Source organism: Neophocaena asiaeorientalis, unplaced genomic scaffold (assembly GCF_003031525.2).
Source record: "Neophocaena asiaeorientalis asiaeorientalis breed wild unplaced genomic scaffold, Neophocaena_asiaeorientalis_V1.1 scaffold383, whole genome shotgun sequence".
In the NCBI taxonomy this organism is placed as follows: Eukaryota; Metazoa; Chordata; class Mammalia; order Artiodactyla; family Phocoenidae; genus Neophocaena; species Neophocaena asiaeorientalis.
In genome coordinates this window covers 229,777-240,340 of record NW_020173940.1, presented here as the reverse complement: position 1 = coordinate 240,340, position 10,564 = coordinate 229,777, and the positions used below count along the sequence as shown (strand labels likewise).

The window sequence follows — 10,564 nt, the reverse complement described above, 5'->3', positions numbered from 1 at the left end:
AAAAAAAAAAAAAAAAAAAAGACCAAAAGCCCCAACTATGAATATATCTCTCCTGGAAATCTCTTTCCTTGCCCTTAGGGACGTCCCCCTGAGACCCGCCGGGTGGCTGAAGTGAGCTGACCCTAACAGGAAATTTTGTGTGCTCGCCGTCGCTTGACAGAGCAGCAGGTTAATTTTTCGATAGACATGAAGATTTGGGGGGAAATTTTTTTCTCCCCTTGAAGTTTTGATCTCTAGCCCCTCGTAGACAATTGCAAAAAAACCTCCTACTTCTTGTTATTTCGGCTTCTGTTTGTACTCTTGCCCCTCTCTTTAGTTTTTATCAAAGAAAAACTCACTTCCTTTTCGCGTCTTTAATTTCTGCACATCCCTTCAGTTGTTGGCATGCTGAGGTCAAAGAAGGGGTTTGAAGGCCTCTGGAGCTCTCCCAGAAAAGGGAGGAGAGTGGGGCTTGGGGTTAGAGACTGCAGATCCCTAGTGTTCGTGAACTGCCGCCGCGGTGTGTGTTAGTGGTGGTGTACGCGCGAGGTGCGTGCCCCCTCCCGTTCTGCTCTCATTTTTAAAGTTCCATTTCGAGTCGAGGTAATGAGCTCACCTGCTGTTTTGAGGCTAGAGCAAGAGGCGTCTGTGACAAATCGCCGGCTCTGGGGCTGGGACTGTGAATCGAGAGTCGAACAGGATTTAAAAGCAGCGGGAGGAGGGTGAGAACCCCCCGGGAGGTGGGAAGGAGAGACGCCCTTGGCTTTGGTACTGTACGGATTTCACTTTTTCCTGATCCCAGTGGCTGGTGTGGGATGGAGGGGCACTCACTCTGGAGCCGAGGGGAGAGAGGAGGGATGATGAGGGTTCTGTAGTTTGTTCAGTGCGAAGATCCACACACCCACAGTCCCACAGCTGGTTTTCGGTTTAACCCCCTCGCCACTTGGAGAGCGTAGTCTCACCTACACCACTACGCTCGGACCACAGGCACACGCCCAGTTTCCTTTTCCGTGCCGGAATTTATTTTCAGTTGGGCCACCTCAGAGGACAGGTTTTCCGCACATGTAACTGCTAAAACGGGAGAGGTTCCTCTTTCTGATCTTCGCGGGGATTCTTTTGACGCAGCAAGCTCGCGCGTTTCTAGCCGGCACCCAGCTGCGCGCTTTCAGCTAGCGGGGCGGGCTCTCTCACCGCTGCCTACCCTCTGCTGATCAGCGGGTCAGGAGACTGAGACCCTCAGATCAGCGCTTTCCTTGAAATTACCCGGTTGGCAAATGCGCCAGATTTTCGGTGCGGCGTCAGTGTGTTTTAAAGGAAAGAATTATGGCACTAAAAGCGCCACGTCCAGACTCAGGGTGCAAGTCCTGGACGGCAAGTGCCCCTCCTCCAGAGCCTTCTGCACTGTTGAGCCCGGGGGTGATGCAGCACCAATAGCTGGCTTAGGCAAAGGGACTGAATGAAGGGCTGGCCCGCCTGCAGCCCTTCATTTCCGGAGCGGTTTTGATAGTGTGTCCAGACCTAGAGAACAAAAACTAGAGTTTGTGAAACTGCCTCTGCAGGTCTGTCGGTCTGTAGTCATTACGTAGCCATGGATATATTTTAGGCATGGCATGTTACCTGTTTTGAAGGCAGCAGGAGAATTATCTATGAACCACGGAAACTGAATTCGGAGATGAAGGCAATGAAGTATGAGCTCAGCATCCGAGGGAGCAAGAATTTTATTATTCTCGTAGAAAGAGCGTCAGCCTGTGGTAACATTTTGTATTGCTTTAAAAAAAAAAAAAAAAAAAAAAGGCTTTCCTTGATTATTTACAACAAGGAGATGGGCCCTGAACTGTTTCTTCTCTTGGATCATCTGTGTGCACCCCCTCTGGAATGTTTCTTAATTGCTCACTGATAAAAAGTTCATTCCAAGATGTAAGCACACTTAAAGCTTTTTTTTCAGTGGGTTATCATGTTTGGAATGTATCTGTTTATCTCAGTAGGCCTTGGGAAGAGCATCAATTCAAATAATGTCCTTTCAGACTAACTGATGTGGGACTATTAAAATTTATAATTTCAAAACTGCAAACTGCTTAGTAGGCAGTAATACTGCTTTTTCTTTGATGATTTATTTAATCCAATAGCAATTTATGATTTAATGGGGCACTATTTTCAGTAGACTGCTTTCCTAGGTTTGTTTTGGGACCACTTACCTTCAGGCACTTGAGCAAGTCATTTCACCATTTTGGGTTTCAGTATTCTCATGTGTAAGGAAAAGGGTGGACTAAGGCTCTGCTCTCTGAGAGCTGTGCCAGCTCAACCTTTTGTTTCTAATGACCTAGGGTAAAAAGCCCATTTAGCCAAGGCAGAGTCATTTTCCAACTGTATTTTTCTAATGCTTTCAAACAGCCTGGACAGACACGATTCATATAAGTTGTATTACTAGAAAAATGACAGTGGCTCCCAATTGCTAGCTTTCTGTCTTTTTTCCTACTTTTATAAACTCGTATCTTGTGATTACTCCTCCAAGCCTGAATAAGGCTATTAAAAAAATTTATACTGGAGAGAATTAGTCTCCCATTCTCCTGGGAAAAGAGACCCCAACAGTCAGAAAGGGCTTTAGGTCATAAAAAAAAAAATATATATATATATATGCAACCCATCCCTTCTGGAAGACTGGCTCTGTTTAAACTTCATATATAGTTCCTAGAATAAAATGTTAAGTGATGGTTGATACTAATATGTTTATGTGACAAAGCCTTATATGTACACCCTAAAAAGGCTCCTAAACAAGGAAGTTGATTTGCTCCATGGTTGTAAGTACAATATAGAAGGAAATAGAAAATAATAATGCTTTCCCATTGTTTTCAAATCTATAGAAATCCAAAATATTTTTATGACTAGATTCCAAATTTTTCTGACTTTTAAAAAAATTCAAACTAGCATATCTTTTAAAATAGAAATTTAGAAGAAAATGCTTGTCTACTGTGGACTTATTAAAAAGAAGAAAATCAATAAAAACCTACTTTAAGACTCCTAAGTGTCAACAAAAAATTCTTTATAATGGAGTCAGTACTCATGTGTTCAGTTTTTAGCTGTGCTGCATAAGAATGTTGTAAACTTGGGGGAAGTTATTTTTATACTCCTTTTTATTTCCCATCTGTAAAATTATCTCCCTGTGTAGTACATTGTTCTGATTTTGGTGAGATTAGTAACTCCCTTGCTCAGCATTTTGAATTTTTCAAGTAAAACATGCTATATTAAGACTTTTATTATATTCTTAATAGAATAACACTCTTTAATTTATTCCACTTAATTATCACTTTGACCATTTTATTAAAAGCAGGCAAAAATGTTTCTTTTCTTTTTTTTCTCCCTCAAGTTTTCATGACACTAAATATAGGCCTTTGTAAAACTGAGCACTAAGTTGTCAGCATTACTTAGTGTAAGATGGCAGCTTTTTGTCATATAGTATTTTAAATGCTTTATAATCACCTTGTTTTATATTCCCAAACACACCTCTTTTTGTTCTGGCCATCTATTTCACATAAAACATCATCAAAGAGTTCTAGCTCTCTGACACATGCAACATGTTATCCCAAATACGCAGGAGAGCAACATAGGTACAGATATGATAAAAGAGTATCTCTGTACCTGTGTGTATACATGGAAACTTTGTTAATTTTATTCTTCACTGTTAGGTTTTCAAAAGGCCCATTTTATTTCTCACACATGAGTGTATGTGGCATATTAAGATGAGCTAACTCACTGGAATACTAAAGAAAAATTTCTTGGGAGTGCTGCGTGATGAATTAATATTTATTTGGTTATGACTTTTGGATATCAGCTCCTTTTTATTTTCAATAAAATGTCCAGAAAAATGTCCATTTATATTTCTCATTGCTTTTTTTTATTAGGGCAGAAGTTTCCTTTCCCTGTGGAGAACAAAGCCAAGACTAAAATATATCTTCTATGTTTAAGAAGAGGATATTATAGGCTCTTTGATAAGGTTAAATCCTACAATTATTACAAGTATCCCTATAGTGTACAAAATGTTATCGTATATTTGGAGTTACTGATATTTTCATCCAGCTAATTTCTCTGTTTAAATAACAAAATTTATGTTCTTTCCCCCCAACCTTATTATATATTTCAGCTAGGACTAGTTCCAATTGTGCTATGATATTCAGTAATTGTTTTATGGTAATCTATAGAATACCATATATATTTCAGCTAGGACTAGTTCCAATTGTGCTATGATATTCAGTAATTGTTTTATGGTAATCTATTATCATAGCCCATTATTGTAGTATATGTTCCAAGAATGAAATTAGCTTTGACTGCTTCCTCTCTTATTTATCCAGCCAGTTTTCAATTATCCATTCCATTCAAGGGGCAATCCGAGTTGTGCAAAATCCAAAATAGTTTCTAATCAAAGGATTACATAATTCAACTTTGAGTTGAGGTTCTTCAATGAACATGACTGTGTCTGATCTTCTAGCATTGCAATAAAATGAAACAAAATTGTGGGAGAATAGACTAATCAGAAATTAGACAGCTGTCCAGTTTCCCTGGCTTGCTTCCTTGCCTTTTTTCCCCTAAAGCTCTGTTCTCTGTCACTCCATGATCCATACATCCTGGTATATCCAAGACACTCCTGGTTTATGCCTGGTTTATTTGATTATTAATGGTACCCTTTTTACTCTCAAAAGTGCAGTTTGGATGGCAAATTAGATGATCACAATAATTGTTAATGACTTGACTATGTGTCTGTCATAGAATACTTAACTATAAGACATTCCTCAACCTGACAAACTGAATATTTCTAACCTTTTTTTTTTAAGTATCAGCAATAGTGAAGTATCAATAAGGGGTTATATGCCTCTTTAATGTCAAGTATAAGAGAGATATAACGTTATGGCTGGAACCCCAGAATATTGTAGTACGTGTGGAACATTAAGGATTCCGTGGATTGGAGTGGAAACCGAATTGACCTGAGATGCCAAGAGAATAATTATGTTTGAAATTCACCTGGGAGCTATACTTAGCCATGCAGTTATCTAGGGAAGGCCTGTTTCAATTTGATACTGAAATCCTTTCTTAGCCAACTGCACAATTCCCATTCTGTTCTTCTGTGAGGTTTCTCAGTAGCTCCACTATCAATTTAGATCTAAAAATAAATTACCAAGGATGTCTATAAAATTGAAGGAGGGTCTCAAGTCTTTTTGTACATGTGAACTACAGTTGTATCAGTTAGGTACGGTGACCTGACTTGGGACAGCCAACAATATAGCCAGAACAGTTGGTGCCAAGACTGACTATTCCTAATTGATCACCCACATGTTATTTGGTTCAAATATCTCTGAGTGTCCCAGATATTCAGAAAACTCCAAAAGCAAATGGAGGTAGGAATGGTGAGAGGGTATTTTCTAAGCACACGGGTAAAGGATGCCATAGATTTGTCCTTAATAAGACGGATTGAAGGGAGCGGGCATTGGACACTGTGGCTAAAACTCTTGTCAGCATATTCCCAAGTACTTTCCCTAATAGTAGGGAGGTTTCTGGCTATAAAATTTGCCTAGCTCCAAATCAAGCAAAAAACAGAAAAATAAGTCCTGCTACTCTTATTAAAATTTTGAACCACAGTATATCAGTTAACTATGCCACATAATAAAGTACTCCAAAATAAAGTGGTTTAAAACAGCAACCATTTTATGTAGTTCATTATTTTGCAGTTTGGCAATTTAAGCTGGACAGTTGGGTGCTTTTCTGATTTTAGCTCCATGCCATTCTACTGTAGTCTGCTGTGTGAGTCAACCTATGAAGCTTTGCTTCTGGGATTTGGCTGGTTGTTGTTCAGGAAAAATTAATTCTTCTCCATGGTCTTTCATTTTCTAATAGGCTTCCCTAGGCTAGTTCTCTTGATGGAAGTCTACCTCTCAGGATAGTAGTGAGGGGTGTGGCAACAGCAGGGATCCTTACTGCAGATCCTCAGCCCCATATTCACAGTCTACACCCTCTTCTTTCAGATTATTGGGCAAGAAATATTATAGAGGCTCATATATTATAGAGCAGTGTCCAGTAAGAGTACTGTTTCCTACTGCTCAAACTTTATCTTCCCCAGGAATAAAATTATGGAAAGTGTGTGTGTGTGTGTGTGTGTGTGTGTGTGGAGGGAGAGAGAGGGAATAAAATTATGGAAAGTGTGTGTGTGTGTGTGTGTGTGTGGAGGGAGAGAGAGAGAGAGAAATTGAAGGGTTAAAGGCATGCAATTCATGATCAGAAGCTAAAATGTGGTAGAAGAGGGGTTATTGGAAAAATGAGAAGGTGCCTTAGATGTCTATCTTGTTCAGTTCTCTTATTTGACAGCTGAGATAGATGAAGATACAGGTAAAGAGATTACCTAAAATTCAGTAGAAGATTAACCACCATTTTTAGAGACAACAATGTTCTTAGTTTGATGTATGTTTAGACCCATAGGTTCAAGGTTTTGGAGCTATGAAGAGCCTTAAAATTACTTAGCTACTTGCCTAAGGTCATATTGTTAACCAATCCAAAATTAAAACTCTTGTCAATTAACCATTCAACGTTTAATAATAGCATTCAATAAATATTTATTGTGCTCAATATGTGCAAAGCATTGGGCTTGGTGCTGGGGATACTTCCATGAACTAGTTACTAAATAGCCAAGGTCCACTGTCTCTCTAAGAAATTATGTCCTCTCTGGGAAACAGACATCAGTCAACTAATTATATAATTATTTGCTAGAACTTTGGCTAAGTACGGCAAGGGCACATAAAGAGCATTTTACATCAGTGTGGCCAAATTTGGTCTGGAGTTTAGGAAAAACTCAGAAAAGTTCTTTCAGGAAGTGATATCTGAAGTACGAGATGAGAAATAATCAAACAAAAGATATGGGCTGAGAGAATGGAATGAGTGAAGACACTAAGGAGGAACATGGCTGTAACTCCTGGAGGTGACCAGGAAGTCCTTGAAGTTGTTCAAATACTTGTTTTTTAATTTCCCTAATTTACTTACCAGTTACGGGGTTCAGAAGAGGATCTCTTTGATTTTATTCAAATGCTTATATACTAGCACATATTTGCATATAAACTTCCCACCCTTTAAACATATCTAGTGAGAACGTACCGTACCTTTCCTTTTTCACTTTGCAGCACATGTTGGAGATTAAGAGAATATCTAATATCAGCACATATAGCTCTACATCATTTTTTAACATGGTGTATTGGAGTTTATTGTACACACCATAATTAACCATTTCCCCAGTTCTTGGAAATGTAGATTGTTTCTAATCTATTTGTTACAAACAATACGGCAGTGGACATCTTAATACTTGTTCTTGTCCATATGAGCAATTATGTTGGCAGGAAAATGTCTTAGAAGTGAAATTGCTGAGTCAAAGAATATGTGTATTTTTTGTTTAGAAAGAAATTCTAAAATTATGGTTCAAAGAGTATATACTATATTGTATACTTGAAAGTTGCTGAGAAAGTAGATCTTAAAAGTTCTCATCACAAGAAATGATTGTAACTATGTGTGGTGATGAATGTTAACTAAACTTATTGTGGTGATCATTTTTGCAATATATACATCTATCAAATCATTATACTGTACACCTAAAACAAATATATGTCAAATATATCTCTATTTAAAAAAGAGTATCTTTAGTCCCAGCTAAAGTATATGGGGATGTACCTTCCCCATACTTCCTCCATAACTCTGTACTATTACTATAACTTCTTAAAAACCAGGATATGTTGGTTCTTATTTATTTAAAGTTTATGGAAAAAATGAGAATTATAGGAGTAATAGGCACACACACTCATATGTAAGGCAAAAGCTATAGACAGATTTGTGCCTAAATTTTTATACATGAGATGGAACCACAAATGCAGGAAAGAAGTGCATTTATTATGAATTATTATCATTGCCCTTTCCATATAAGACGGGTAACTTTTAGAACATAAACCATGTAATTGTAAGCCATATTTTCTTCCATTTTAGAAGATTCATACTCTGTGATGTGAGATTAACTGAAGCAGTGGATTAACAGGCAACAAGATGTGAACCTTAAGAGTAGTTGATAATGTTTTTCATTACACAAATGGTTTCCAAATATTCGTGTTTGTTCATTGTAGATGCAATATACGTCTAACTAATGCCATTTTGTAAACCCAGTTTAATAGTTTTACTAAACAGACTTCAGTTATTTTTAAGTAAATCATATTTTGAACATTTCTTCCAACAAGTTTGTTTTAACAGGCTTGTCAAAATTGTTTATGAGCTGATAAAAATACCATCTTCTGTAAATTTATTTTAAAAATCAGTGCTACTAAATGTTTCACCCTGTAATTTTTGGACCTATTGTGAAAAGGAGTAAAATATATTTTTATAGTTACTTTTATTTAAAAAAACATAAAATATGTACATGAAGAGTTTTCAACAAGCATATGCTGAAGATATATTTTTAAAACAAGGCAACAAACACTCATAATGGACTTAATATTAGTATGTACATACTGTAATTTTATGAAACTAAAGCAGTTTCTGCTTAGCATTTAGTTTTAAATGTCCAAACTTGTGGCATTTATACTCCATTCTGCAAGCATTTTCTCTATGTGGTGATAGGTATGACACTTCCCAAGAAAAGTGTTTATGTTGGTCATAAGGCATAGGTTTTATATTTTTGCAGAGATGAGCATGACTCTAAATATGAATAATGCTTTTGATGTCAGATCTAAGAGTAAAATGCAATACATATTTGGATTTACCCTGTTGGATTAATCCCCTACTCAACCCAACCCCAGTATATGGTAATTTAGTTCTCAAATAGAAATTTTCCTTTAGAAATGATTTATTAGCATATGATAAAATTGCTTTTCTTATCATAGTAGAATGGCAAATAAGTATCTGTTTATTAAAACAAAACCTGCATCTGTTCAGCTTTTTTTCTCTTTGCTGATAAGAAGTATGTCTTCTTTCTAAAATAAATGGTAAAACAGTAAAAAGAATAGAGTTTCCAGGTATAGTTTAGAGGTGATCAGTTTTTAGAATTGATCCTAAACGTTCAGCTAGAAAGGATTTGAACTACCTGAGTAGTGAGTTTTTGTGTACAGGGTGGCTATACCTCAGTGGTATTAAAAACTAATTGCTTAATTTTTATAGACTGTCAAGGCTTACAGATTTCACAGACTGTCAATACATAGCATATATTCCATTGCACAAGAGCTCAAGAGCTTGGGCTCTGTATCAGAGCATTAGTTTGATTACTGTCTCTTGTCTTTTTTACTGTTTTGTAAAATGAGGATTACAGTACTATCAAGTTCATTTGATATGAATATTCAAAAAGATAATGAGTGTATGGCACATGTCTCAGTGCCTGGCACACAGTGGACTCTCAACCAATAATAATCATTATGAATCACATTTTTAAGTAATCACAATATTATAGTAAATGCCAGTTTATTCATATCAGAAAAATATGTGAAATACCGCATTTTACTGGTTGGAAGATATATTTAGTTCCATTAAACTACATTTTTGAGTTTCCATAACAAAATTAGAATTCATATTCTTATTAGGATGTATCATAGTCCCACTATCTGTCAAATAACTTTTTAGTTTTACCAACTCAAGGAAAACAAAAGAAAAACGCAAATTGAAAATTGCAATCTTAAAATGTAATTTCCTGCAAACAAAAACCATGAAAGAGAAAGAACACATTCTAAAATTATAAAGACATATGTAATTTACAATATTATTCTTAGAAATTGATATTGCATATGTGCTTCTAAAATTTGAAAGGTACTAGAACTTAGAAAGAGAAAAAATTTACAATTATTATAATAGAATTGTTTTGAAGATAAAGCTGTGATTTTAAATACAAGGCATATTTTCTCAACCATAATTCAATAGAGGGAGCTCCACTACTTTTTTTTTGTGAGCACTGTAGGGTGCTTTATTAATTATGATTTTCTGGTGACCTCTAATTTAATGGTGAAATTATTAAAAATCTGTAATTTTAATATTAATGTTTTTTTGAAATTGAGTAATATCTTCCTCTTGCTAATGGAATTCAAAAAATACTTCTACAAATAATTGTTTTAAAACCCTAGTTCTTAGTTCCCTATACCCTTTGGATAATAAATCACTAGAAGAAATTAAAGTAGGTGTACTCTTGAGAAGCATACTTTAATATAGCAAAGCATCAAAGGAGAACAAAGTTTATTTCCAATAAAATAATGAATATTTTGATAATACTTTTGTGGTATCTATTAAGTGAAAACAGTTATATATTAGAACAGGAGAAGAAAAATAGTATTTTTCTCACTCTGCCTAGATTTTTAATCAAGTGATTATAGATTTCTATGTGGAAATGGCCTATACTCATATCTTTCCCTCTTTTTTATTTTCCCCAATATCCCCTTGATTTAGATAACTCCAACTATATTTTCAATCTAAGTTGATATCCATCACCTGTGTGACCCTGACAATTCATTTACCCTTTATGAGGTTCACTTTTGTCAAGGAAGTATTGTCTCATATGATTTCTAAGATCTTTGCAGCTTAAAAATTCTAAGAT

At 36.1% G+C, this 10,564-nt stretch overlaps 1 protein-coding gene across 2 annotated transcripts in view; it reads left to right on the top strand.

The window, feature by feature from the left end:
• Positions 1 to 10,564, top strand: part of ALCAM (activated leukocyte cell adhesion molecule) — a 199,057-nt gene that overhangs the window by 1,563 nt on the left and 186,930 nt on the right. The gene's annotated exons all lie outside the window — the stretch shown is intronic.